Genomic DNA, 6,000 nt, shown 5'->3' on the forward strand with positions numbered 1-6,000 from the left:
TAAGATAACTTTTAGAATATGCTTTCAGAATACCAAAAGAAAAGATAGGGTCACCGTGCTTTTTTTCTGACAAAAATACAAAATAGCAAAATTCCATGTAGAATAAAATAACATTCCTTCAGAAATGCACTATTTCAGAGTGACCTCCCCTTAAAATGCGAATTTGAAAACATTGAAAAATCAGGCAAATTCAATCTACATTAATTTTGTAAAAATATTAAAAGCTATAAGTTATAATCTTATAATTTGTTCTTTTAAATACAGTTTCACATTATTTGTCTGCATTCCTGGACCAAATTTTGCTAATTTAATTGAACATCTGGACCTTAGATTCTCTGTTTTTTACAATCCAAGATGTCGAAAGACACCCGTACCATCTAAAGGCGCTGTTTCCTCCTCCTTTCCACTCGTTTCCAATTAAGGTGATACGAAACATTATTTCCCTTGGCTGAAGGAGATATGAAAAAAAATCACCAAAGAAAATTCATTTTTCCCAAGGATATGTTTTGATTTGGACATGCAACAGTTATTATAGTTTGTTGGACACTTACAATCGTTGATAAAGTCATCCACGAAAACCACGGAAAATTGGTTTCCCATCGAATCATAAAAGTACATTCACAGTATGAGCTTTTGCCATTTCATGGCGTCCATTGTTGTAAACTCTTTAATAACAATTCTTCTCTAAAACTACATGGCCAAATGTTACCAATCTTTATCTAAATACGCCTTTGGGTATATTGTTTCAAAATTGTATCTGTGGATTTAAATTTGTGGTCAGTGTTGCTAAGAATAGAACACAGGGATGAAAATACAATGAGCGAGATGTTTAATACATTGAATTCTATGATACATATCTAGAGATAAGCAGTAAAATAATTAAAAACAATAAGATCTACAAAGAAGTAAAAACATGGACGAAATCATTAATTGACCCCTTATAGGAGTTATTGCCCTTCAAGATGATGATTTTACACTTTTTGTAGATACGATTTCAACTTAGAACCAAAATTGTTCAACAAAATAAGATCTACATGTAAATCAACCTGACCGAAATAGTAAATTGATCCCAAATAGGAGTAATTGTTCTTTAAACAATAAAAATCATGTAGCCTCCAGTTTCTATAATTCTTATATATAGAAACAACGTTGTGACCACTTGTGTCCGTCTGTAGCCCCTTGTCCTTTAATTAAATATTTATATCGAAATAGCATTGTGTCCACTTGTGTCCGCACGTCTCCCTTGTTTCTTTTATTCTTAAAAATATATGGAAATAGCACTGTGTCCACTATTTATATATAAATCGGAGACTACTATAACTCATGTATTATAGTAGTCAACGTTGTCTCTAGATTTGTACTCATTTTTTTTTTTGATCCCTTACGTATATTTCCTTTTATCCCCGGACACAAAATGCATGCTTACCACATTTTGCACCGAAACTAGGACTTAATATCTATATATTTCATTGTGAAATGTAAAAGAAATCTTAAAGTTACTCCTATTTATATGGGACAGGCGAATTGACTCTTCAGTTATATTTGAATACAGATCTAGTCTTAAAATTACATACCTTAATATAACACTCTGTTATTTTAAAGTCATACGACACTTCAAATGTTACCAAAAAAAATAATATGTTTTATCTGGGGAGTATATATATACTTAGCAATGGTACCTGGATTATAATTTAGTACGCCAGACGCGCGTTTCGTCTACATAAGACTCATCAGTGACGCCTGAGACTTTTATAACACAGTAGTCTCAGGTGACGCTCATTTCAAAATATGTTTTACTTTTCCCAGCTTTTATATAGTTCAATGTCAAAGTTTTAGTTATTACTAGAACACACCCGTGATATCGCGGGTCCGTAACTGAATTAAAGTATGTAACTATTTGTCAGCCTTATTTTAGTATTGGTATTGTCGTCTGATAAAGTCATGCCGATTGTAAGATGCACAGTTTTCTCTGCTTTCAAAATCATTCTGTTTAAATTAATCAACACGCCTCTGTGTCCTATAGGTACAGTGCATAGTCGCATTTGTCATCCATTCATATGATTATTCAGATTGAGTTATTTTAGGAGAAAAACGAGAAAAAAGGCATCCGGGTATGGTCCCGTCATTGTACGAAATTTTAAGTCAGATTAGACTTCCGGTTTGCGTTTTTATGCCCCATTTATGGGCATTATGTTTTCTGGTCTGTGCGTCCGTTCGTCCGTCTGTTCGTTCGTCCGTTCGTTCGTCCGTTCGTCCGTCTGTCCCGCTTCAGGTTAAAGTTTTTGGTCGAGGTAGTTTTTGATGAAGTTGGAGTCTAATCAACTTGAAACTTAGTATATATGTTCTGTATGATATGATCTTTCTAATTTAAATGCCAAATTAGAGTTTTGACCCCAATTTTACGGTTCACTGATAGAAAATGATAGTGCAAATTTCAGGTTAAAGTTTTTGGCTTCAGGTTAAAGTTTTTGGTCAAGGTAGTTTTTGATGAAGTTGAAGTCCAATCAACTTGAAACTTAGTATACATGTGCCCTTTGATATGATCTTTCTAATTTAAATGCCAAATTAGAGTTTTGACCCCAATTTTACGGTTCACTGAACATAGAAAATGATAGTGCAAATTTCAGGTTAAAGTTTTTGGTCAAGGTAGTTTTTGATGAAGTTGAAGTCCAATCAACTTGAAACTTAGTATACATGTGCCCTATGATATGATCTTTCTAATTTAAATGCCAAATTAGAGTTTTGACCCCAATTTTACGGTTCACTGAACATAGAAAATGATAGTGCAAATTTCAGGTTAAAGTTTTTGGCTTCAGGTTAAAGTTTTTGGTCAAGGTAGTTTTTGATGAAGTTGAAGTCCAATCAACTTGAAACTTAGTATACATGTGCCCTATGATATGATCTTTCTAATTTAAATGCCAAATTAGAGTTTTGACCCCAATTTTACGGTTCACTGAACATAGAAAATGATAATGCAAATTTCAGGTTAAAGTTTTTGGTCAAGGTAGTTTTTGATAAAGTAGAAGTCCAATCAACTTGAAACTTAGTATACATGTTCCCTTTGATAAGATCATTCTAATTTTAATGCCAAATTAGAGAATTTATTCCAATTTCACAGTCCTTTAAACATAGAAAATGATAGTGTGAGTGGGGCATCCGTGTACTGTGGACACATTCTTGTTCTGTATACTTTGAACATACATATACCTAAGAATAAAGTGTATTTTCAGAATTTTATCTGCTATCATTTTCAAGTTTACTATCCACGGCAGTCACAGAGTTTATTAAATAGAGAGGGTCTGTATACTATATCAATGATCACCATGGATCGATTAGTAACCTTAGAATTGAAAGTAAATACCCTTTATTTATATAGTAATGAATGTTCATAATATACAGATAAACGCTAAAATTATTCATGTGAACATTTGAAATTCTCCAGTCATTTAATCTTTTACAAAATTCATTGATTACAAAAAAAAAAGGAAGATGTGGTATGATTGCCATGTTGAGACAACTCTCCACAAGAGACCAAAATGACACAGAAATTAACAATTATAGGTTACCGTACGGCCTTCAACAAAGAGCAAAGCCCATACCGCATACTCAGCTTCAAAAGGCCCCGAAATGACAATGTAAAACAATGCAAACGAGAAAACTAGCGACTTATTTATGTACAAAAAATGAACGAAAAACAAATATGTCATATATGTTTGAAAATAATAGATAGAAATTGATAAAAAGAACTTCAAATTCGTCATTTAAGGGCAATACAATAACTCCTTTAAGAACTAATATGAGAATTTAAATTTTTATAGTAAATGGACAAATGGTAGAGCTCAACATTTTGAAGATAATCACCTGGCCCTTTCGAATTGTCTATGTCTACGGCTGTGTTTAAATAATTGACATCATGCACTTGCATGCCCCCTTTGTTTATTTCTTAGCCATGACGGCCATCCTGGTTGACAAGCGGGGTCACAGTAAACTTTTTAAAACTAGATACCCTAATTATAACTAAAAAAGACATATGATTTTAAATAAGGTTTGTTAAATGCAGCCTAGTAATTTTAGATGTGAAAATTTATGTAAAAAATTGTATTGAAAGATAATGAACGACAGTCGACCGCTTTTTGTACTAAGGCAAACTGGGATTAATTTTATATAATTATTTTGACAGCTAAGGCGAAATGAGAATAAGCCGTGCCAAGTGATGAAAAAAAACTTTTCCTGTTGGGTCAAGCGAGCTAAAAACAACAAAGATTTCCAAACAAAATTACACCGTTCTTGAATTTAAAAAAAAAATGTGTAACAACTGAAAATTTTAAATTTCACGAACCGGATAACTTGGTCGGACATAGCAAACAACTTCACTAGCGGGTTTTTTTTTCAATAAAAAAAATTTAAGACATTAATTATTTAAGTGTACGCACTGATATGTCACAAATGCTTAAATGATTGCAATTCAATTTTTGATGAAGGCCTGTAAGATAAAAAAAAAATGGTCACAGAAACTTAACCAATTTTTTATGGAACCATTTAAGTCGAGGTCTAATGAATCATGCCAGGCGGACATGAACACATTCTAATTATTAAAACATAATTCATATATAAAACGCATATCTGAGAGCTTTAATCTCAATTTGCGTTATAACCTTCATTCCTATCTATTCTGCTGTTATAAATTTTTGAATGCAAAGTAAAATTAAAATTATTTGTGTTCTATGAGAGTAGGAATTCTAGTGTTTGCTTATTATTTATTTGAATCTGAGACTAATCATATAAAAAGCCGTATGTGAAAGAACTTGTTTTCCAACGACCCGGTCACACAAAACTCCTTTTTAACACTGAAATTAAATTATCAATTATAATGTAATGCGATTATGTTTTTTTTTTTTAGTTGACCAAACCGGGTTATGCATTGTGAAATATATGACCAAACCGGGTGGTAAACATTGACGAAACCGGCCATTTCCATTTTGACATGACCCATTTCTTTCGTTCCATACTCAGAAATACAAGTATTGAGGTGTTTATAATGACAAGTTTTGCAATCTCCGTGTCAGTATCTATCATCCCGTATCTTTCTTTCCGTACAATGTGAACAATTTAACGAGATATTAAACAATTTCGAGGCAAGGTTCACTCAATTCGTCATTTTGACGTGCATTTTTACTTATTTCTCCGTTAATATAGAACGGTTGTAGAAAATATTGCATATCACAATAGAAAATAGTTGTATATGTATATATATTCTTCGATATCTTAAAAAAAAAAAAAAAAATAAGGAGAAACCTATCTTTCTTCTGTCTATTAATGCTCCGTCATTGTGTCGGATGTTAGATACCATCGAGTCCGATCAAATTTTGCCGGTGTGGTTTAGACACAGTGTAGTAGGCTAAGATATAATTACAAAAATAAAAGAAAACAAATATTTACTTACAATTATGTTTTAATGATTTGACTTAAAAAATATGAGATCAAATATCATAAATCCAAGAAAATTTGAACTAACTGATCCCAGATTTCAGACCACATGTTATAAGATTTCCTTTTCAAAATTTTTACTTTTACTTGTCTTCGTGGGTTTTTTGCATCTTGAACAGTTTTTAATGATGTGGTTTGCCTATTTACATGTTCATTCCAATCCAATACAGCTAGATTTGTCCGAAGAATATAAACTTGTTTGGAGAAGTTAATTCTCTTGTCGTGATATTGAAGAATGGCATTATTGAAACTTTCCACATAATAACTGTCCATACAATGAACATAATTCAGTTGGCGATTTATATACCTGGGTGTTCATTAGAGCCCGACCTAATAACATCTCTGCTTTGGGATCCTTGATTAAATATTTAGTTGGTTCATAATTCGAATCAGTTTTACACCTTGATAATTCACTACAGTGTTCGTGATTGTTCTTATAATGTTCAACTATATTCAATAGACTTAAACTGTTTAAGTTTCACTGGATCCTTATTGCAATTTTTCATTGCCCAA

This window comes from Mytilus galloprovincialis, chromosome 4 (genome assembly GCF_965363235.1).
Source record: "Mytilus galloprovincialis chromosome 4, xbMytGall1.hap1.1, whole genome shotgun sequence".
Taxonomy (NCBI): domain Eukaryota; kingdom Metazoa; phylum Mollusca; class Bivalvia; order Mytilida; family Mytilidae; genus Mytilus; species Mytilus galloprovincialis.